The sequence below is a fragment of the Pelodiscus sinensis genome, chromosome 1 (genome assembly GCF_052426305.1).
Source record: "Pelodiscus sinensis isolate ZL-2025 chromosome 1, ASM5242630v1, whole genome shotgun sequence".
NCBI classification, from domain to species: domain Eukaryota; kingdom Metazoa; phylum Chordata; order Testudines; family Trionychidae; genus Pelodiscus; species Pelodiscus sinensis.
Window position 1 is genome coordinate 78,270,940 of NC_143052.1, and position 25,247 is coordinate 78,296,186.

General features: G+C 41.3%; 1 long non-coding RNA gene across 1 annotated transcript; it reads left to right on the forward strand.

Annotated features, from left to right (window-relative positions):
- Positions 1-17,707: 17,707 nt before the first annotated feature.
- On the forward strand, positions 17,708-19,407 carry LOC142826456 (uncharacterized). Its single transcript, XR_016350178.1, has 2 exons — positions 17,708-18,978; positions 19,171-19,407. It is a non-coding gene; the product is annotated as an uncharacterized LOC142826456 (long non-coding RNA).
- Positions 19,408-25,247: the final 5,840 nt, after the last annotated feature.

Genomic DNA, 25,247 nt, shown 5'->3' on the forward strand with positions numbered 1-25,247 from the left:
TCCTGTTCTAATATAATTTAACTACTGACTGTACCAGCCATACTAGGAGTCATATCCTTGACACTGTCTCAGCTCTATTTAGTGCAGGACTTGGCATAGTGGGTGGGTGCTAGTTCCTCTCCTCTGATTTATGGAAGCTTAAAGTCATTGTGACATCAGACAGGATTTATGACCACCTTCAGTCCATTTACTGTGAAGCTTGATACTGCTTGCAGATGAGGATAAGGGTCTAATTCTGATATTCACAGAATCACAGGGATGGAAAGGACCTCAAGAGACCTTCTAATCTAGTCTCCTGTACTCAAGTTAGGACTGAGTTTTATTTAGCCCATCTCAGATAGGTCTTTGTCTACCCTGCTCTTAAAATTTTCCAATGGTGGAGATTCCACAACCTCCCTTGGTAATTTATTCCAGTGCTTAATCACCCTGACAGGAAGTTTTTCCAATGTGTAACTTAAATCACTCTTTCTGAAGTTCAAGCCCATTGTTTCTTGTTCTATCCTCACAGGTTAAGGAAAATATTTCTCTCCCTTCTTGTAATCACCTTTTATGTGCTTGAAAATTCTTATCATGTCCCTTCTTGGTCTTCGACTCTCCTGACTAACCATCCATCATTGGCCATGTTGTCCAGACCTTTAATCATTTGCGTTGCTCTTCACTGGACTTATTTTTTGTTTGCTTTTGTGCCCTTCATAATGTCTCTTTGAGAAACTATCCAGTGTCCTGAACTGTTTTTCCCCTTGGACTTGCTTCCCATGGGATCTTACCTAACAACTTCCTGAGTTTGCTATAGTCTGCCTTCTTGAAATCCATTTCCTTTATTATACTATTAGCTCTCTTACTGTTCCTTAGAATCATGAGCTCTAAGGGTGTGTCGAGACTACAGAGTTTTGTCAACAAAAGTGGACTTTTGTCGACAAAACTATACCTGCATCTACACTACTGCTGAGAACTCAGCAGTTTTGTCGACGCTGGTAAACCTCATTTTACGAGGCATAACGCCTTCTGTCGACAGAATTTCTGTCGATAGAAGGTGTTATTGCATGTAAACTGTCCTTTGCCTCTACACTACCATGTCGACAAAGCAGCTTGCTTTGTCGACAGAACTGAATGTAATGTAGACGCTCTTTGTCGACAGAAGTTTTGTCAACAGTATCTGTCGACAAAACTTCTGTCGACAAAAGCCTGTAGTCTAGACGTACCCTAACATTTCATCATCACTTTCACCCAAGCTGTCTTCCACTTTCAAATTCTCAACCAGTTGTTCCTTTACTTGTTCTAGATTTGATTTTAACAGCTTGTCCCCTAGTAGCTTTCTCTACCTTCTGAAAAAAAATTATCTTATATTTCAAGAACCTGTTGGATAATCTGTTCATGCTGTATTGTTTTCCCAATGGATATCTTGGTTGTGAAAGTCCCCCATTACCACCAACTCCTTTGCTTTGGATTATTTTGTTAGTTGTTCATAAAGTCTTATTCATTTCTTATTGGTCTAGAGTAGACCTCTACCATGACATCACTCTTGTTTTCTACCCCTCTCATCCTTCCAACAAGTCTGTCACCTATTTTCATCACAACTTCAATCCAGGTATAACCCTCCCCCGCCTCTCTGGGTTACTCTGGAGCAGGCAACACTCACCTGGGTGTCTGGGGGCCTGAAGTTAACATTAAAGGAGATCCCAAGTATCCCAGGGGTGATGTTTGATAGGTGGGACTCCTTTATCTATTCTTACTACTTTATCTATTGCTGCAGACACTTACTCATAAAGGAGTTTAAAATTGATGGTGCCGCTACCTGTTTTTCCACTGTGCACACTCAGAAATACCAATTATAAATTATATATATTCAATATACTTAAATTACACTTAACACACATTTACTTAATTAAAAAAAAATGGGTATAACAGATGAAGATTAAATATCACTGCAGATTGTACCTCCCAAAACCAGAACTCTCTGGTCCAGCAACATCCTTGTTAGCAGGATGACAGATGTTCTTAGATCGAGAGCCCTGGGCTGGGGACTAGTCACAGGATAGCTGGCAACAGTGGGGCAGGGCCAGAGCCATCTGGCAGCAGTGAGGCCGAAACCAGAGCTGAACAGCAGCAACAGGGCCGGAATTGTCTGGTGGCAGCTGGGCTGGGACTGGCAGTATACTGCAACAGGGGGGTCAGAGCTGGAGCAGCAGGGGAGCTGGGGCTGGAACCACTCAGCAGCAGCAGGGCCAAGGCCAGAGACACCCAGCAGCAGCAGAGCTGTGGCTGGAACTGTCTGGTATTAGTGGGGCCGGGACTAGAGCCATCTCTGGAAATAGGGGGGCTGAAGCCAAAGCATGGACAGCAGTGGGGAGGAGTTAATATAAAGACTGAGTCTAACCCAGTAAGTAGGGTGTTGGGAAAACCCAGGTTCAAATTCTTCTTCCAATGAGTGTTTATTTATACATAACTCCAACAGCAGAGATTGGAAGATACCTGACCCCAAGAAAATCAATAACGAAATTGTCAGAGCACACAGCTGAATTGTCAGAGCACACAGAAGACCCTGGTCTGAATCTGGCTGAGTAGGGACTTAAACCTGCAACTCTTACATCCCAGGCAAGTGCCCAAAACAGCAGAATACTAGGAGCACACTTGTGCTTTTTCTTTCTACTATTTCTCCCTGCCCCCACAGCAAAAAGCATTAAAATGCCTTGAATTCTCTCTACCCCAAGTGAAATAAGGGTTTTCAAAAATCTCAAAACATTTAGTGGGAAATCATTTTCCTGTTAGAATACATCAAAGTCAGAGGCTAGCAGGAGAGTGGTGGATAGGAGATACATAAAGCTCAGAATTATCACCGCCTTGTTTCCTGTAGTCTGAGGAGAGGTTACTGCGGGTTGATTAAAGCACCTAGAACCAATTAAGGCCCTGCCAGAAACCTAATAGAAGCCTCTTCCTTCAGGAAGACAAGGCGAGGGGAGGAGAGCTGGCTGGAGTTTGGAGGAGTTCTGTTGTTAACCAGAGGATCAGAGAACAAGGGGAAAGGAAACCCTGCTCAAGCAGAGCAGAAGAACTTTCCAGACTCTGACATTTTACCCAAGGGGGTAGAGGGCAGAAAGTCTGTGAAGATGAAGGGATGCACAGTAGAGGATGAGCCCAGATCTCTTCCCTGCTCCCCTTCTCTATCCCACCAGGTTACAAGCACAGCCTTTGACGTCCAAGAACAGGTACCCTGACCCACCATACAAAGGGAAAGCACAGGACCCACCATAACAGTGCCAGTCATTTTCCAACACACCCAGATCTACTAACAACCTGTGCAGTTCTGACCCTTTCAATCATCTCTGGGGTACAGAAATTCAGAGAGAAAAAGTGTTTCTAGCAGTAATATCCAAAGGAATGCCACTGTGTGTGTACAACTTCCATAAGCACATTTTACATGGTCCGTTGTAAAATCTAAGGGAGATGAAGCAAGAAATGAGTGACTGCTCAGCTTTGGATCATTGTTGTAGAGTAGAATATTTGGTTCTAAAGCACTGATTTAGGAAATCACTACTACAAAGTTTAACACAATATTGTGTTTTTGAAAGGGCAGAATGCTAAACTTCAGCAGACAAGCAATCAGATTCATAAGCCAACCTCTAATACTGCATTGTGCCTAGAAGGGTTTTTTAAATTAGTCTGAATGCTCATGCCATAAAATGCAACATAGTTTGAGACAGGATTACAGAATGGATTTGATTTATCGGCTGGTTTGACTGCAATCATAACTCTAATCCCATTACTGAGGGGATTTTCAGGGACAGAAAAAGGAGCCTTTGCTTTCTGTGCTGCTAGTTAATGAAATGCATTTACGTCGCCAGTGTTAGTTACTGCCTATTATCATCTCAGAGATGGCAGATCATTTTGACTCTCTTTAATTTAATAGCATGCTGTTTGTCAGTTTGATGGGACCCTCAGTTAACATTCTAGCAGGTCCACTCAGTTCCATTCTTCTTATGCAAAATGATGGTATCATTTATTAGTGTCAAAACAATGTAAAGCTTTGGTACATTTTGGTTCTCCAGGTGCAAAGAAAACACCACATCAATGTATTTTCAAGCCATGTTTTCCTCAAAAGTGGCTTCAGGGTCTTCACATCCTTCATGGGGTGGGTTAGGCCACTAAAGTATTGTTTTAGGGCCATTTTGCATCAGTCAAGAGTTGCCAAGCAACCCTAATGCAGCCCTTAGAATTGGGACCAAAATCTTTTTCATTGCATTGATATTGATATGATTTACTTTCATAACATCCCCTTGAAATAGATCAGCTATCAAAGCACAGTACAGTATATACAGTGAAAATGAAATGATCTCTGTTGCAATGTTAAACACTTCACATGGTTGGTGCTATGTAAGTATGAATGAAATTGAAATGATAAGCATCTAAATGTCTTGTACATGTCTTTAGATAGGCTATAGCACTTGACAGTAATGGTATGTTATGTGAGAATTAATAAGACATGCAATAGTGCACTCTGTATATATATGATAGGCAGGCAGAGATATAGTTGTTTTAGGAACCTTAATGCCAAATTTCCTGACATTAAGTAAAAGCAAGATTTTGGGTCAATATTCCTTTATGGCCCAGCCTTACTCTGGAGCACAGTGCAGTGCTATGCAATCCTAAGAAAAAGTGAAGAAGAATTCTGACCATGAGTTTCCTAACACACATAAATCTCCCTCTGCATATTTTCTGTAGAAATAATGGGGATAGGATTATAGTCCTTCCTCTTCTTGGTTCTCCTCTCCCACTCTGGGACCTTATGGTCCTGTTTGCACATGGAAAAAGTAGGGTATATATCCCATGACCTACAAGAGCCTCAGGTAATCCCCACCATTGCCCAAGGATGGTATGAAAAGTGAAGTTTTTTACTCCTTTAGCTGCCCCATTTTCACCAGTCTCTAGTCTGTGCACCTGCAGAGGAGCAGAACACAACTTGACTAAGTGTGAAAAATGAATTCCAGCAAACATTTAAGTGTAGCAAAGCATATAAAAAAAAACTAGTCACTTAAAGTAGTAGTTATCTTACATTTGCATAAGGCAAACATATGTACAGTAGCTGAGATATAGGTGTGGACTGACTGCTTTGTCATTTTTAGGAGCAAATTGGAAGGTTTGAAAATGTTCTTTGATAAAACATTGTAAGTTCCAGAAAATAAGGGCACAGATATTATAATGAGGTAGGAAAGCAAATGCATTTAACTTGGCGGCTGTAGGCTAGATGCACAAGATCTTAACTTCAAATATTTATCTCTTATGGGCACTATGTTTTACTGACAAATTAAGAAAACATGTAACTTGGTCAAGAGCGGCCCTAGACGAGCTGCCAGAAACTGGTGCCTTAGGTGGAATGCGCGATCAGCACCCCCTCCTCCAAAGCCCTCAACGGCCATTTATCTTGGCGCCCTAGGCGATCGCCTAGTTTGTATTGACGGGCTGCCACTGAACTTGGTCATGAGTACAGAATCAAAGAAATATACAGGCAGTCCCCGGGTTACGTACAAGATAGGGACTGTAGGTTTGTTCTTAAGTTGAATCTGTATGTAAGTCGGAACTGGCGTCCAGATTCAGCCACTACTGAAACTGACCGCCAGTTCTGACTTACATACAGATTCAACTTAAGAACCCCAAGTCAGCTGCTGCTGAAACTGATCAGCGGCTGATTCCAGGAAGCCCGGGGCAGAGCAACTGTGCCTCGGGCTTCCTGTAGTCAGCGCTGGTCAGTTTCAGCAGCGGCTGACTTGGGGATGCCTGAGGCAGAGCAGCTGGGGTGCTGCCGGGTTGGTCCAGTAGTGCCCAGAGCGGCGCTGCGGAACCAACCGGCAGCGCCCCAGCTGCTCTGCCCCAGGGTCCACAACAAAAGCCTGGTCTGCTGGGGGGGACCCACTAGCTGCGCCCCCCCCAGCAGACCAGGGACACGGGGAGCAAAGCCGCAGCGGCGGGGTGCTGCGCCTCTGAGGCTTTGCTCTGGCGCGGGACCCGCCGCGGCTGCGGCTTTGCTCCCGGTGTCCCTGGTCTGCTTTGCTCCCGGTGCCCCTGGTCTGCTGGAGACGGTCCCCAGCAGACCAGGGGCACCGGGAGCAGCTTTTCTTGCCCCGGAGGTCGAGGTGGCGGACCGCTGCCTGCGAGCTCCGGAGCGAGAAAGCCCCGTTCGTAAGTGCGGATCCGACATAAGTCAGATCCGCATAAGTTGGGGACTGCCTGTACAGCTGAAAGGGACCTAGAGAGGTCATCTAGATGGTCTCCTCATATTGAGGCAGGATCAAATATGCTTAGACTTGTCTTAAAAAAGACTAGTCTTAAAAAAGTGACAGGGATTCCACAACCTCCCTTGGAAACTATTTCCAAACTTAACTACCATTATAGTTAGAAAGTCTTCCTTAATAGCTAACCTAAATCTCCTATGCTGCACATTAAGCCCCTTGCTTCTTGCTCTGCCTTCAGTGCACATGGGGAAAATTGATCATCATCCTCTTTATAACAGCCCTTAACATATTTGAAGACTTTTATCAGGTCCTCCCTCAATTTTCTTTTTTCAAGACTAAACATGCCCATTTTTTAACCTTTCCTCACAGGTCAGCTTCACTAAAACTTGTATCATTTTTGTTGCTCTCCTCTGCACTCTTTCAAATTTGTTCCCATCTTTCCTAATGAGCAGAGCAAATTGGGCATCATACTCCAGCTAAGATCTCACCAGTGTTGAGTGGAGTGGGACAAAGACCTCCATGTCTTACATATGACACTCCTGATTGCCTCCCACAATTATATTAGCCCTTTTCACAAATGCGTCACACTATTGTCTCAGAATCAATTTGTGATCCACCATAAACTTACCTGCTTTTCAGCAGTACTACTGCTTAGCCAATTATTCCTCATTTTCTACTTGGGTAATTTATTTTCCTTTCCAAAGTATAATATTAATTTGCTCCAATTTACACCTACGTTATACCCAGCCACACACAGCCAGCTACAAGTTCATTGTCCATATTATGTGTAGGAGCCATTTGTAAAAAAATAAAACACACACGCACACAACCCTCACTGTCCTATTGCAAGGAAAAATTTGGTCTTCATTTGCAGCAATAAACTACCCTCACTTACACTATGGTTGCCACTCTTTTCAAAATGCTCAGTGGACATACACTTTTTTGTACCTTTCTTATTTGTGCATAAAATCCCAATTGCATTCCAACTGTTTGACAATGCACTCCTTTGTCTGAACACTGTAAGATATACTAGAGGACACAACGCACACACATGCTTTACAGAGCCTTGGAAGTTCTCTCCCATCCAAATCCAGTTTAGCTTTTCTTTATAGTCAAGAAAGATTAGGCACCTCTGGGACAGTGCACCTTCACTTTTTCACACATGCAGCTTCTGCCTCTTAAAATGCAAGATGTGTGACTCCGATAGATTCCAGGTACATTTATGCATTTCCTATATCATTATTTGAGTTTGCTATCGCATTAACTTTAACATTTTATAAGCCACTGCACAGGAGACAATTTAAAAATTCAAATGAGGATTATTGTAGCATGTAAAAGATATTGAGCTGTAGTCATAATTTAAAAGAGGTACATATAGCTGCTTAGTGATACAGAGAAAGAATGTCAGGTCTAAAGTACCCCTAACTGCTCTGCCAATTGCACTCGCTGCATCTGTTGTGATCACAGCCATCCACTATCAGAAAACCACAAAAAATAAACCCACAACCCATCCTACACACTGTAAAGATATGCTGAAATTGCTTTTTGAAAGGCTAATTTTTCAAGACAGATCTCTCTATATGCATGCAATTCTTTATGTATATACACACAAAGAAGTAGAATTCAGAGAAACATGAACAGAATGTATATTTTATGCATATACATATTGGCATTTGCGCACACAAGTAATAACATGCTAAGTGTTGTCCACACAAACAGAAACCAGGTTGAGGCTAGGAGCCATAGGCTTTGTCTACACTGCAGGGTTTTTGCACAAGAAGCTTTTTTGCAGAAGAGATCTTTTGCAAAAACTTCTTGTGCAAAAGTGCATCCACACCTCAAAAGCACATCACAAAAGCAATATGTTTTTGCTCAAGAGAGCATCCACACTGTATGGACACTCTTGCGCAAGAAGGCTCTGATTGCCATTAACAGAATGGCCATCAGAGCACCTGTGCTTTTTCTGATAGGCTCTTTTTGCACAAGAAACCCCTGCAGAGCATCCACGCATGCCTTTTTGTGCAAGAGTTATAGTACAAAAATGAGTTATTCCTAGTGGATAGAGGAATAACTCTACTGGCAAAAGTCCTCTGTCCTGTCGATTTATTGGGGGGGAGGGGAGAGTTCTTGTGGAAAAAAACGCGCTTGAGGTTTTTGCACAAAAACGGCCATTTTTACGCAAAAACCTTGTAATGTAGACATAGCCATATTGTCTGTGAAAATCATTATCATGGATTTATAGTGCCTGCTGAAGAATCAGTCATGACATGATAAAGTTTTTACAGTAGTATGCCAAGCAAAGCAAGCATGCAATGTCATTTCCGTTTTGTGTGCACTGTGTTAGGGTTTCTCTTAGTTACAACCCTTGTGCTTCAAAAGTGCTGGGACTTCTGTGTGCCGCAATACACAAAAAGGGCTTGCAAAGAAAGAAAACAGGCTGAATCATTATAAAGAAAAATGCAACGTGTTCAGCTCCTCTGAGATCCAGGAGGGATTGCACCTCCACTATGCATAACTTTTCCTAAACTACACATGAGTTGATGCAACTTTGCTTTGCACTTTACTTAGTCAAATCTCTAACTGACACAATCTGGCCCCAGAATCAATAAAGCCCCTGAAAATGATGCTATATGCATAACAAGATATATGTATAATGCAGGCAATTATAAAGATCTGAAACCAAGGAATCAGAGAGGTAGCCATGTTATTGGACTCCTTGTTGTTAAAACCAAGGAAGCATATTTCATATGGCTTTGCACAAAATCCCTCTCTTTTTTCTTGTCATTTCTCTTTAGTCCTTAGTGATATACTGCAAGCAGCAAAATCACAACAAAACCCCATAATGTATTCTCGGCTTGTTTCAAAGTGTTCAAAATCTTCGTCAACCAGCAGTGAATTCTAAGCATTAGGTATATTCATTTACTTATTTAATGCTTTTCAGCACAGTATAGAGACTATTCCACTCTGCAGGGGAGTGAAACTAACTAATATAAGTCCCAATTGCAGAGTTACCATGAAGCCCAGCTATTCCTTTAAAAAAAAATCCACAACACCCTCAGAGATACTCCGATTCCCTTGATCTCACCCATAAATTTCCCACCACTGCTGTGCTGCAATTTCCCATACATCTGTCAAAAAACTGGCAATATACATGCAGTAGGGAAATATGCTTTGAAAAGATTCTCAGTGGAGCCATCAGTCTAGCTCAGTGGCACTCCAGCCTCACAAAGGACATGACAAAGTAATGCAGAATGGCTATACCTTCATTTTATAGCCTGTGGGTTTGTGCAATAATTCTAACAGCAGGTTCTGGGAGCTGTTTGCTTACTTGCAGAGGGATAGACAGCTAATAGCCACTTGTTCTTCCCAAATTCTTTTCAGTTATCTCAGTTGATTTCCTGCAGATAGCCATTGAAAATCTACATTATCTGGCCAAAAACCTCCAGCCCTTACTCAGGAAGAACTCACATTAACTTCAAAAACAAGCATTTGCTTTCAATTATACAATAAAATTTGCCTTATAATTGGTTTCAATGGGAATTCCTGTGGAGAAAGGCACAGCTCTTCCAGCTTTTTGGTGGCAGAATCAGATGACATACTTAGGACTTCATATTCCATTCTTAGCTGGATTGTCAACATGCCATATCTTACATTTGCTAAACAGACAATGGGATTACCGGAAAACGCTCTGTACAAGTTCTGTAATGGTATTATGAGTAATACTGGTGATGTATACTTCCCGCTAATTTGCGACCCTTCCTAGCTCACCTCTGCATTTAAAAATACAAAAATCCCTTTGTTCATGCAATGTTCTTAGTTATTTAAAAAAAACTATCAATATAAGGCTTATGCCAGATCATGTTCAGAATTCTAAAGCAAAGAAGCCCTCGTGATTTTTTTTTTTTTTTTTGAAAAATCCAGGAATACATCTGTCAAACACATCCCATGCTCACATAAAAAACATTTGAAGTGATTTATAACCCAACCCCAGCCAAAGCTGATCACTTGGAGCTACATAGCTCTGTCTGTTGGATGCCTATGCAGAGTAGGTGTGAAGATGTAAATAAAGTTTGCATCTAAAGTCTCTACGACGCCACAACTAGATGTCAGGGGAGAGTTCATTTAGACTCTGCTTCTGTAAGTAATTGACAGTGGGTGGAGAGGAGAAGCAAAGCCAAGTGAGGGATTTAGATATTTTCCAGTGTGACCAAGAAGTTTATTCACATGACACAAAGCAAAAATGTAATTCATTGCATACTAAATGCTTAATGTAGCAGCAAGCTCACGCTTCCTATCACAGTAGTTACAAAAGAGTATACATTTGTATCTGTCTGTCCTTATTTTTGAGTGCCTATGTCTCCATGCATTGCCCTGATAAAACTATACCACTGTCTCCTTTCATCATTTGTGACAGACTATTGCTTTGGAGGTGCTCAGATTGTCTTGTTTCTCACTTCTCTTAATAAAAAGTAGGATACCAAATTGTTACCTGATCATTAGATTATGAATTCATTATATAGATTACTTAAGAATCCTGAGTTATCACTTTGAGGGCTGACAGGTCCTTCTTCCCAGATCAGGCCCAGTATTATTTAAATTATACAGTTGGGAACCCTGATGTGCATAGTTACAACACTTAACACTAAAATAACTCTTTTATATTTACAAATATAGTTTATTCATACATTTAGCACAGTTACAAACATCACAACTTCATAAAATAGATATTAGAGACTGTACATATGCTCTTCCATACACTTACACCATTCCTTCTACAACAGCCTGAACTGTTAGACATCATCTTTTTCATTACCATCACTTTCCCTTTCATCTCCCATAGTCATCATTCTGGCACCACCAAAGGATTATGGATCCTTTTCTTAATGCCCTTAGCCTGGGATGCCACTCCTATAATATGTTATACTGCCACTATTATGTTTGATACATATTCAGTAGGGAATTTCCACCCCTTTTCTTTATTTGTATTTTCTTACCTTACTAATGTTGGAATGTCTTTTTCCTATAGGTCAGTATATCAATGATATCAACTTAGTATTATGTATGTCAGTTTGCTATCTTTTGTGATTAGGTATCACATTTGCCATTCCTATCCTAACAGATTATTTTGGTTTTTTTTTTCCAAGTTGTGGTTTACCTACTAAGTTTTAAAGGTATGAACTAAGGAAAGCCCCTATGCCAATCTGCTTTAACACATCATAGACGGACCTTATGCTTTGGCTTATCACCATCTATGTTGGTGAAAGGCCTTGAAACACATGAGCCCACTTTGCTAGCTAAGTGAAAGGTCCCAGAAAATACTTATGCTAACTTTGCCTTAGCTCAACATACAGGATGTGGCCTCTAAGTCCCTTGCATTACAGACAAACTAGTTTAATATCAGTCTATTATTGCCTATTATTATCAAACAAATAATCAAATCCATAAGAAAAGATATACATATAAAACCATAAGAAACTATATATATATAATTAGAGATTTCTGAGTCTGTTTGTTCAAGAACTCCTCTTAAATGGTAAGAGTCAGGACCACCACATTTGGTATTCTTCCTCTTATCCTAACTTAAAACCAGGTCACAATTTGGTTGTGTCAGGAAAATGGAATATGTCTAGAATTTGACAGTTTACAATAACATGAAAAGGACAGAGGGGGGCAGCAAGGTACGTAGAGTGGCCAGCTGAGGATGGGGATCTGCCATCTTGCCTGCCACTGGTAAATGGCCTCCCTAGCTAACTCCCTCACTCTCATCCTCAACCCAGGGCTGCCCCCTCCCACCTGGACCAGGTTCCCTGTCAGTGATGAGCTACTTTGCTTGGCTACGTCTACACTGGCCCCTTCTTCGGAAGAGGCATGCTAATTTCGAACTTTGGAATAGGGAAATGCACGGGGGATTTAAATATCCCCCGTGGGATTTAAATAAACATGGCCGCCGCTTTTTTTCTGGCTTGGGAAAAAGCCGGAAAAGAGCGTCCAGACTGGCGTGATCCTCCGGAATAAAGCCCTATTCCGGAGGATCTCTTATTCCTACTTCAGGTAGGTACTTCAGGTAGGAAGAAGGTAGGTACTTCAGGTAGGAATAAGAGATCCTCTGGAAAAGGGCTTTATTCCGGAGGATCGTGCCAGTCTGGATGCTCTTTTCCGGCTTTTCCCCAAGCCGGAAAAAAAGCGGCGGCCATGTTTATTTAAATCCCGCGGGGGATATTTAAATCCCCCACGCATTTCCCTATTCCAAAGTTAGAAATTAGCATGGCTATTCCAAAGAAGGGGCCAGTGTAGACGTAGCCCTTGTGTGTGTGTGTGTGCGCGTGAGTGAGTGCGTATAGGCAAGTAAGCAAGCAGATTAACCTCTTGGATATAAAATAGACTTCAGTTATAACTGACTTTTTTCCAATATATTTTGATTTGGAAGTGATATTTTCTTTTTCCGATCCAAAAATCCACCTTATGTTGCAAGCCAGAGCGTGAACTATAAAGTGTGCTGACGCTACTCATCTCAGCTGCTGCAAGAAGATATAATGGGCTTGTTCTTTTCCTATTTCCCTGTATGTTACACTTTCCATTAGAACTACTTTCTTGAGACATCTACATGTTCTGTTAGTCTATAAAGTGCTACCAGACCATTTGTAGTTTTTTATAATATAAATGTTAACTATGATTGAACCAGTCAATGATAATCTCCATAGGCTGTTGTTATGGGACTGAATAGCAACTAAATGAAATAGTATTGTGGTTGATCTGGCTTTAGTTGATTTAGGAACATAACCTCAGTGATCAGAGCATTCATCCATCTAATCTGGCAACATGTCGGCAGCTGCAGTCATTACCTCTTGTTTTAAAAGAAAGGCCGCTATGCTACACCTAGCTAATTGTGAAATACAGTACATGAATGGGAGGAAAAAACTTCAATTTCCTTGGCAGTGATTACCCTCCATACTGAAGCATGAGATTTTAATAGTTGTGGGCTCTGTTCTGTGGTTCTTCATCAAGCAAAATTCGATTGAAATCAAGTGTTTGCCTCAATGACCTGTCAATAAATTTCATGGGTATGTAAGTAAAAGCTATGTTAATAGGAGAATTAAAAAGAAAATTCTCAAGTCATACAGAAAGCTATCCCAGTTTTACAGTTCCCATCATTTCTGCTGTCCATGTGATAGCATCATCCAATATTTTAGTGTTCTATTCAAACAAATGATTCCCCAGCCTCCACACAAAAGTAATTGTTTGTGAAATTGTAAAACCAGGAGCTTAAAAAAGAAATAGAAAAAGATCAATACCTCACACAGAAACTCTTTTGCTAAGTCTTCAACTTCTCCATGTCCATTTATGAAGGAATCAGAGAAACCAGCACATCTGAACTAACAGATTTCAGGTTGGACAGGAACTGGAGAACACAAAAAGATCCTTTTGTTCATGTTTTTTTCTACATTTCTGTAGCAGTATAACAATTCCAGGAAAAGAAGGGAGTGGAGAGATGGAGAGGAAAGCTCCTGGGAATTGATATTACTAGTCTGTCCCAAATTATGAGTAACTCCGAACACCACATTGAGGCCTTTTCTACACCAGAAGAAAAAGGGATTATTTAACACATATTAGCAAAGGTAAAAATCTAAGATACATAAAGCTCTTGTCATTTTATGTACAGCCATAATTTTGGATCAATCCCCCAAAAGATTTTTTTGTGATTTTCAACAACCAATTAATACTACATTTTGCCTAGATTGATTTCATTTGACCTGAAACAATATTTCATTTTGATTTTGAGCATTCAATTGTATTTTAAAAAACATTTATGCAGTTAAAGAATTTTCAGAACAAAATCATGTCAAATGAAACACTCAAAATGTTTCATTTAAAAAAAAGTCAACACAAAAATGATTTTTCCTATTTTTAAAAACTAATCTCCCCCCACAACAAACACACACAAGTAGGTAAAACTGACACAAATTTGTGAAATGTTTGTCAACTTAAAATCTTGCATTTTTCTCCAAAATGTTATAGCCAAAAACTCATCCAATTCTAATTTTAGTATGTTAGCTAGTCAAAATAAGCTATCAGAATCCTTGGGATGACTTTACAGCTAATAGTCCTAGAAGCCACAAGGGAGAGAAAATTTTTTATTTCGTTCTAAGAGGAGCACGGAATGTGATCCAAGAGGTGAATGCAGCTGAACCACTCAATATCAGCGACCATACATTTAATTACATTAACACCCTTGTATGGAGAGGAGGAAATACCAAAGAAGCATAACACAACAGCATTTTACTTCAAGAATGGGAACAACAGTAATTCCTCATTCATCATTTAACACTATAGATGCGTTTCTGAAAATGTTTGTGTTAAGCAAAAACGTGCTATACGAGGTCAATTTTCCCATTAAAAATAACGGAAAAGGTGGGGTTTGCATTCAGGTGGTGGTGGCAAAGTCAATTTTTTGTTGGTGCTGGGTCATCAACGTCAACATTAGATATCTAGCAACACAAGTCGCCACAGTTTGTTAAAACACAAAGATAAACACAAGTGAGCGGAGGAGCACTGTGACCACATACATTCATCCGTTAATGCATATTACCACTGTTTTCACCAACTTATACGGCTGCACGAAGTAGTCCGCTACTTGGTTATTTTCGTGTTATTTCGGGGATGATTGTGTTATTCTAAAAACGTTCCCTAAAAAAACATCGTGCTATTGTGAAAACATGTTAAGTGGTTACATGTTACGCAAGTAATTACTGTACACAAAAATGAGGATGCTAGTTAAGTGGAAATTAAATGGAACAGTCACAAGAGGGAAATGACTGCAAGCTTCATGGAAACTTTTAAAAAACATACTATAATACTATAAAAAAAATGCCTCCTTGGCTAAACAGAGTAAAAGGCAGTTAGAAGCAAAAAGACAAAGGCATCTTAAAATTTGGCAGTCAAAGCCTACTGAGTAAAATAGAAAGAAACTCTGGCAAGTTGAGTGTAAAAGCATAATTAGGCAGGCTGGAAAGAATTTCAAGAGCAGCTAGCAAAAGACACAAAAAATAAACAGCAAAAGAGAAGAAGAAAGAAAGAAGAAGAAATTGAGTACATCAGCATAGACTCATAGAACTGGAAGGAACCTTGAGAGGTCATCAGTTCTAGTCCTGTACAGTTATGGCAGCACCATGCACCACCTCACGCATCCCTGACATGTATCTGTATAATCTGCTCTTAAAAATCTCCAGTGATGGAAGTTCCACAGTCTTACTGTGCAAAACTGCATCAAATGCCTTACTAAAGTCTAGATATAACACATCTACTGCTTCCCCCTTATGCAGAAGGCTTGTTACCCTGTAAAATAAAGTTATCTTGTTGGTTTGACATGATTTGCTCTTGACAAATCCATGCTGACTGTTACTTATCTTCCAAATGTTTGCAAATGGATTCCTTAATTATTTGCTCCTTTATTTTTCCTGGTATAGAAGTCAAGCACAACCCAGGGACCAGTCGGCTTATTTCCCTTTCAATAGATGGGCACTATATTTGCCCTTTTCCTTTCTTCTGGAATCTCCCCCATCTTCCATGACTTTTCAAAGATAATTACTAGTGGACCCAATATCTCAGAATCAGGGAGCCTGCCAAAACAATCAATGATGAAGGTACAAAAGAAGCATTCAAGGAAGACCAGGCCATTGAGGAAGAGTTAAATAAATTCTTTACATTGGTCTTCACTGCAGCAGATATGAGGAAGTTTCCCATACCTGAGCCTTTCTTTTTAGGTAACAATTCTGAGGTACCCTCTTGGACTAAGGTGTTAATAAAAGTGGTTTTAGAACAAACTGACACAATAAATACACTTGAATCTGCATACTCTGGCTGACCCTAATCCAGGAATATCCATGGTTGGGGGAAGGGAGAGCATGTAGCCATGTGTGCCCAGATAAGCACCCTATCTCACATCCAGACTGTGTAGCAACCTCCCTGGCCAAGCAAAATGTTTACTCAAGCACACCCTGTTTTCTAGGATTGCTGGATTAAAGCGGTCCAAGCATAGTAATAAAACACCAGGACCAGATGGTATTCACCCAAGGAACTCAAATATGAAATTGCAAATCTATCTTTTATCTTACTAATTGAGCCCAAATGCACCCCAGTGCTGGCTTGCCTAAAACCATAAATTGATTAGCAATTTAGCTGGTCCAGTTGGAAAAAAGTTGATGGCCCACCTGATAGAAATTACCAGGATATTACCAGGGGATGGATCTATTTGTGAGCCACAGAGCTTCCCCAGAGCAGGCTAATCCTGCTAACCCTTGGAAGGACATGAATACAGCCCTCCACTCAAAGGACTGACAAATAAGCAGTAATCCTTTGAAAACAGAATCTTGTGTATTGAAATAAATATATAGGTCCAGTATATTTCATTAATCAGGAAAGATAGCATTATAGTATATAATAGTTGTAAGGTACAATAATATCGTACTCAGCAATTATACATTTAGGCATTTTAATAGAATAGACATTGGTCATATAGATACTACAATGTTGCAATATTGGTAGACTCTGACCCTTTTATACACATTCACAACACCCTCAATGATATAACATTAGGCATGTTACAATCATAGAATACTTGAACTGGAAGGGACCTTGAGAGTTCACTGACTCCAGTCCCCTACCCTCATGGCAGGACCAAGCACAATCTACATCGTTCCTGATAGATGTCTGCCTAACATGCTCTTAAATATCTCCAGTGATGGAGATTCCACAATTTCTCTAAGCAATTTATTCCAGTGTTTCACCACAGTGCCAGTGTGGCCAGACAGCCTGCCTCCATATTATCCATCTTATTTGCCTCTCTGAAGCACAGGGCAGAGAAGGAGCAATAATATCAGCATAGTCTATGCTGGCTCATCTGATCCTGAGAAGCTGAAACACAGATATGTGGATAGAGAAGCAGCTAAGTCAATAAGCTGGCCTCGAGGCTGCGGCTGGCATCTATGTTGATTCGAACACACACAGTCCCAGGAAGAGGAATTTCCCACTGAGAAAACAATGTCCTGTACTTCAAAATTTAATCACCTCAAATCTCTCTTACAAGTGTAAATTAAGTTCACAACTCCCTTGTAAGAACTGGTCTCACAGCAGACAGACCAGCATCAATTGGCAATTAAGATAAGAAAGAGAAATACGTGACCCCATGATTATAAAAGATGGGCCCAGCACACACTCACTTTGAGTGTCATTCTACCCTCTACCTGCTGGTCGGGTTAGGTGTTTGACCTCCCGAGGTTCTATGGGGACGCCCACCTCGTATTTTCGTCTTTCCTAGGAATTGAGGGACCGGCCCTGGCCTGACATGCTGGAGTCGAGAGGCACAGAAGGGGGTAAAAATGGTACCTGGATGTGGTCCTCTGTCTTAAGTGTACACATAGAAAGAGTAAGCTGTTACTTGGTACCATTATTTCTATTTTTCTATCTTTATCTTCTTTGTATTTCTATTTTTCTATCTTTATCTTCTTTGTAACCATTTTTAAGACCTATATTTTGCTAATAGTTAAGAAATAGAACAATAGCCATTGCAACCATATGATTTATAAGCTTCCTCAATAAACCTGTAACTGTTTAAGCTTTAACCTGCCTCCTTCAGTTGCTGTAACAGAACCAAGCACAATTTAAAAGAACTTCAGCCGGTCTAAAGGGACAGTTATAGGAAGAGCTTGGGCGTTTGGATCTGTGTCACTCCCAGGTGACAGGACCCACTGGGGCATCTTTCAGTCTTTCCTCAAGGCTGCCCGCTGCGAAGGAATTATGAAATTCTAGCAGCTGAAATCTAAGATGTAATAAGCTCTTCCTATATAACGGGGCGTCTGTTGGCCTGCTGGCCACCCTCTGCGATGGGACCCCGGTCCTAGCAGTAAAGGCACGGACGTTAAACCTTTTCTCGGAAACATACACACACACACTGCCCTGACCGTCGGCTGACAGAATTGGCGTAGTCGGCAGGATTGTGCTACTGGTTCACATACAGCAACATGAAGCCTGTCATGATAGACATGGATTTTAGTGGTATAGGGAAAGGGTTTGCCCAGGAAGGTTGGGGCAACCCAAAATTGGATAGAGAAATGTTAGGAAAGGATTGGGGAAATCCTGAGGATTTGTGGGTGCAGTTCTGTAAGTATAGAACTGCCTGCAAGCTAAAGAATGGGACAAAGCCTGAGTCTGTGGAAAGGAGCCACTTTCCATTTAGCAAGGAAAACAGGATCAGGCCCAGACAAGCAGGCAGAAAGGAAAACAGGATCAGGCCCAGACAAGCAGGCAGGTAACAGATAAGATTGAAAGCCTTGTGGTAGAACTGAGAAAAAGGCAGTAAGTACTGGGAATCTAAACCCTTAAAACATACTTACAAGAGTAATATCTGAAACAAAGCCAGTTTTATTTCAGAGATAAGAAAGTGTTTTAAGGAAAGAAGAAACACAGAGAATTTAAACTCTGCAGAGAATGGAGAGCAAATGCAGTTGTGCAAATGCTAAAATGGTGTAGATAGAAAACTGTGGTTTCTTTACAGTCATTCTGAAGGAAAAATGGGCCCTTTTTCCAAAGGAATGTCTGTAAATAATCCAGGCAAATTTGATTCAAATCTGTACATTTGATTAGAGAGACTGCTAAAAGAACTCTAAAAGGAGGGGGTTCTATTGGAACTGAACTACCCCATTGAATAAAAGGGAATGTAATTGTTGTACAGCTATGTAGAAATAGTGTAAGAAAGGTTCAGAGAGAATGTATGTGTATCTGTGTGTAGATATATATATAGTGTGTAAATAATATGAAGTTTTCAAGGTCCAGTAATCTTGTTTGTTTGTAGGTTTAAAACAGATTGGTTTGGTAAATTGGTTTGGTAAGACCATTTTAGTCCAAGTTGTTTAATGAAGGTACAGGAAAACTGTAAGCATAAAGAAAGAGTTACACTATATGCAAAGTTTAATGTGGCTAAGTAGTGTTGTAGACAAAGATTGCACATTTTCCTGTAAACTATAGAATGAGTAAAAACTGCAAACAGACTAAAATGCTGTGAAAGCTCCAGGAGCCACACCAGGTTGTGATTTTCCTTTGTGGTGCAAATGCCCTAGCTGGCAGCACAAAGAAGCTTTGCAGGTAATAGCTAAGTTTGATTAGCAAACTACCTGAGACCAGAAAGTTCAAATTGTAGCCCTCCAGAAAGAAAAAGGAGGTATTGGTATTGCTAATTTAGTCCCAATAGGAGGTTGGGTATACTAGGAAAAGTTTAAATATAAGCAGTCTTTTAAGAAGGCAGAGAGAAGACTGAGACAATTGGCAGTTGTAAAAGATGTTACCCCTTTTGAACACAATCTTGCAAAGGTTGGGGCATAGCCCTTGGTCTGATCAAGTGTTAATTGCTGTCCATACAATTTCAGACCTACAAGACAAATTGACTAACTTACTTGTGTATATGTAAACCCTCAACTTCAAAGGAGAGGGAAACAGCTGCAGCTTAACTTCTATGGAAAACCTGTAAAGAGGTGTTCTTCAAAATTGGCTGATACCTCTGCTGCAGACATAGAGAGGTAGAAATGCATGTCCCTCAGTACCCAGATGAGCTAGATTCCCTTAAGGATGGGTGCTGAGAGTTAAAGAAACTCTCAGATTTATTTTTTTTTCTTCCCTCAGGAATATGTTTAAGAAAAGGACCAGGAGGTATGAGGCTTAGTGAACAAGCTCACCCTCCTTACCAAATTAATAGTAGACAAACCTGTCTCATTGGGAAAAGTCATTTAGCAGGAATAAGGAAAGTAGAGCAGACATTGGAAAGTTACTAGGAATGAGAAACATTTTCTTTGAAAGGACAAAGCAAGTGACTTGAGGGAATGTGAAGATAAAAGGTGGACTCCATGGGAGTGTGGAAGGAATTAAGTGATGGTTGTAATATGTGAAGGGAAATCTTGTTTTAAAAATGACACCTTGTTTCTTTGCAGCCTCTTCCTTAAGCACTGTGCAAACGATCTATGCAAAGAAACAATCAAATGTAAACATTTTGTCTATGAACACTTTTTTTTAAATCTGCAAAGGAAAATTAGGGATTCTACTGAAACTTAATTGGTTAACTGCATAAAGAATGAGCTCTATATTGTAACTCTATTTTGTGGATTTCAAAATAAACTAATTTATTTTGTTTTGGATAATGTCCTCTTGCTTAAAATTGCAAACAGACAAGGCACAAATTGGTTAGTGCTTCTGTTGGGCATTCAACTCTTAAGGACATTTAACTTTCTAGAAACCAAATTATTAGTTTAGAAATTCAAGCTTTGAAACTTAACTGTCTTTTTCAAGGCTGAGTTGATAACACTTTTGGCTTGCTTTTAAATTCAACATTATATGTGAATACAGGCTGCCTGGCTATTTCAAAGGAAAGTGGACAGGGAAGGCTGTTGCTGTCTCAGCAGACATATCCACTGCACCCCTGACCACAAACATAGAAGGAACAGCTCAGTTTGCAGAGCTGGCAGCAATCAATTAGCTTGTGAGGCAGGGGCCAGTACCATCTACACTAACTCCTACGCTGTATGGGCTGGAGCCACCCAGTGGATAACTAATTGGAAGAATAATAACTGGGAAATAGGAAAGCCTGTTTGGAAATTGGAATATTGGAAATGGATATACCAGCATGCAACCCCACATGCCTTAAGCATAAGTCATGTGTCCAAAAGAATAATACTCTAGCTGCACAGTTAAATAACCTAGCAGATGCAGCAGTACAAATTTTTGTTGCCCAGGTGGATTGGGAATGCCTGTACATTTGGCTACATGAAACCTTGGGATACACAGAAAGCGATGAGCTGGTGCGGCAGGCACATGCCAGGGGGTGGCCTATCACCCACAAACAAGCCAGAGATCTGGTACAAGCTTGCACCCTATGTGCTAAACTCAGGAAACATATAACAGAAGGACAATGGTTTGCCAAACTAAGAGATGGAAAAGCACTATGGGCAACCTGGCAAGTAGATTATATTGGTACACTACCCACCAGTAAGCAAGGGTGGAAGTATGTTTTAACTGGAGTAGAAATTGTTTCAGGAATTGGTTTTACTTACTCAACCCCAGTGGCAACAGGGTTGTTTACAGTCATGGGACTAAACCACTTAATAGCCCTGTCCCAACACCCCAGTTTGGGAACACAAATCCATTCACTGCACTCCTACAAGGGAAAAGGAGTCTGGAACACCAATAACCATTACTGAGGCTTGGATTGTATCCAAGACCGGCAAACCTTATGTTTTATCACAGGAAACTGAGGCAATATCCCTGAACAGCGCTCCAGTGGGATGGATCCCTCCCAATGCTGGTGTGGATCCGGGAAACCACCATGAACTTTTGTGTATATATATATATATATATACACCGCTTGCTGTTGTAGCGCTTGCAACCACTGTTGTTAGTTACAGACTATTGAAATGAGACATGGCACTCCAATTCGCCATGGTCTTCTTCCTCATCCCAACTGCTACTGCTGTACCAGAACACCTTACTTGACTCCTCCACTGGACTGGGAATCGAGTTTGTCCCTCTCAGCCCAAATGACTGGTGAAACAAGAGTGACATCTTCTATGGGGACTGGTATGGTTCAATGACAGCGACTACCGCAGTCCTCAAAATAACTTTGGGGGGAGGCAAGGGAAGTGGCAACGAACGGTATGGGATAAGACATGCTGTAACTAAGAATGTAAATAACTCATGGCTAAATTGGTTAGCCCAACAGCTAAAACTTTCCTTAACTCCTTTCCTACACTCTATTATGATCACTGTTTTAATTGTTTTGATTGTTGTACTCCTTTTCTGCATAACCCTATGTATTGTGCAATACCTAGTTAATGTAGCTATCTCTTGTGTGCACATTCAATACACATAACCAGGAAAGGTCCCTAGTCAATTCCTAGATCCTAAACCCTCTAATCAGGCCATTGGGTACTTTTAAATTCCTCCAAGGTGGGCAAGAGGCACTGGCAAGCCACCATCTTGCATTCCTGGGATGTGGTGTGTCGTATCAGGGGGTGGAATGTGGCCAGACAGCCTGCCTCCATATTATCCATCTTATTTGCCTCTCTGAAGCACAGGGCAGAGAAGGAGCAATAATATCAGCATAGTCTATGCTGGCTCATCTGATCCTGAGAAGCTGAAACACAGATATGTGGATAGAGAAGCAGCTAAGTCAATAAGCTGGCCTCGAGGCTGCGGCTGGCATCTATGTTGATTCGAACACACACAGTCCCAGGAAGAGGAATTTCCCACTGAGAAAACAATGTCCTGTACTTCAAAATTTAATCACCTCAAATCTCTCTTACAAGTGTAAATTAAGTTCACAACTCCCTTGTAAGAACTGGTCTCACAGCAGACAGACCAGCATCAATTGGCAATTAAGATAAGAAAGAGAAATACGTGACCCCATGATTATAAAAGATGGGCCCAGCACACACTCACTTTGAGTGTCATTCTACCCTCTACCTGCTGGTCGGGTTAGGTGTTTGACCTCCCGAGGTTCTATGGGGACGCCCACCTCGTATTTTCGTCTTTCCTAGGAATTGAGGGACCGGCCCTGGCCTGACATGCTGGAGTCGAGAGGCACAGAAGGGGGTAAAAATGGTACCTGGATGTGGTCCTCTGTCTTAAGTGTACACATAGAAAGAGTAAGCTGTTACTTGGTACCATTATTTCTATTTTTCTATCTTTATCTTCTTTGTATTTCTATTTTTCTATCTTTATCTTCTTTGTAACCATTTTTAAGACCTATATTTTGCTAATAGTTAAGAAATAGAACAATAGCCATTGCAACCATATGATTTATAAGCTTCCTCAATAAACCTGTAACTGTTTAAGCTTTAACCTGCCTCCTTCAGTTGCTGTAACAGAACCAAGCACAATTTAAAAGAACTTCAGCCGGTCTAAAGGGACAGTTATAGGAAGAGCTTGGGCGTTTGGATCTGTGTCACTCCCAGGTGACAGGACCCACTGGGGCATCTTTCAGTCTTTCCTCAAGGCTGCCCGCTGCGAAGGAATTATGAAATTCTAGCAGCTGAAATCTAAGATGTAATAAGCTCTTCCTATATAACGGGGCGTCTGTTGGCCTGCTGGCCACCCTCTGCGATGGGACCCCGGTCCTAGCAGTAAAGGCACGGACGTTAAACCTTTTCTCGGAAACATACACACACACACTGCCCTGACCGTCGGCTGACAGCCAGGAAGCTTTTCCTAATGTCCAGCCTAAACCTCCCTTGCTGCAATTTAAACTCATTGTTTCTAGTCCTATCATCAGAGGTCAAGGAGAACAGTCCCACCCCTCCCACCACCCCCATGACACCCTTTTAGAAACCTGAAAATCGCTGTCATGTCCCTTCTCAGACTTCTCCTTTCCAAACTAAACAAGCCCAATTGCTTCAGCCTTGCCTCATAGCTTGTTTTCTAGACATATAACATATACATTCCCTATGTACACCTACAAAAAGCATAAGCAGCATACCAAAATGGATTAAATAGGAGACACAGGCCAAATATGGTTGCAATGAATTACTTAAGATACACACAGAGGGTATGTCTACACTACAGCACTAATTCGAACTAACTTAATTCGAATTAGTTAATTCGAAATAAGCTAATTCAAATTAGTGCATCTAGACCTAAAAACATTGAGTGGACCCTGAACCAAAGTTAAGGCTGGCCAGAAGCAGTGCCAGCAGGGCATCAGGTTAGGACTTAGAGTGTGGAGCTGCTGCCTCAGGCTAGCCGAGGACTGTGCTTAAAGGGACCCGACCACCACCCCGGACAAACAGTTCTCAGGGTTCCCCGCTTGCTTGTCTACCTCGATGACAGACAGCTAAGCAGTCCTGTCTTGGAGTACCCTGAGTGCCCCCACTCAACACATCACAGCACTCGGCCATCAGCCCAGCTGCACTTGCTGTAGGCTGCCATCCGGAGGGGGGGGGCATTCAAGGGGCTGTCAGGATCCAGGAGGCCCTGCAGGAGAGCTTCCACCCCGAGGAGCCCACAGAACCACCCGAGTCCTTTCCATCGGGGGCTCGTGCCCCATTCCTCCCTCACCTCCTTCCACTTAACCCTCCCTAGCCCCCCTTCCTGATGTAAGAAATAAAGGACATGTGTGTTCAAAAATAGAAACTCTCTTTATTTAACAAAACTGGGGGGGAGGGATTAACCTCTGGGGAGACTGGGAAAAGGAGGTGGGAAACGGGAAGACAGAGGGTGGGAGAGGGGAGGTGGAAACCTGGGAGGAGGGAGCTGGAAGGGAGAAACCAGGGGAAGAAGGAGGAGGGGAAGTATAAAACTACGGTATGCCATATCTTCAGTACTATGTATAGATGTGTCTCCTCACCTCAAAAAAGATATTTTGGCCTTGGAAAGGGTTCAGAAAATGGAAACTACAATGATTAGGAGTTTGGAACAGGGTCCATATGAAGAGAAGCTAAAGAAACTGGAACTTTTCAGCTTAGAAAAGAGGAGAGTGAGGGGGATATGATAGAGGTATATAAAATCATGAGTGGTGTGGAGAGGTTGAATAAAGAAAAGTTCTTCATTAGTTCCCATAATAGAAGGACTAGAGGACACCAAATGAAATGAATGGCCAGCAGGTTTAAAACTAATAAGTGAAAGTTCTTCTTCATACAGCACATAGTCAACCTGTGGAACTCCTTGGCACAGGAGGCTGTGAAGGCTAGAACTATAACAGAGTTTAAAGAGAAGTTATATAAATTCATGGAGGTTGGGTCCATGGAGTGCTATTAGCCAGCGGGTAGGAATGGTGTCCCTGGCCTCTGTTTGTGGAAGTCTGGAGATGGATTGCATGAGACAAATCACTTGGTCATTGTCTTCAGTCCATCCCCTCCGGGGTACCTGGTGTTGGCCTTTGTTGGCAGACAGGCTACTGGGCTGGATGAACCTTTGGTCTGACCCAGTATGGCCATTCTTATGTTCTTATGTTCTAAGCTCAGGGCTGGGAGTCTCACTGGACCAACT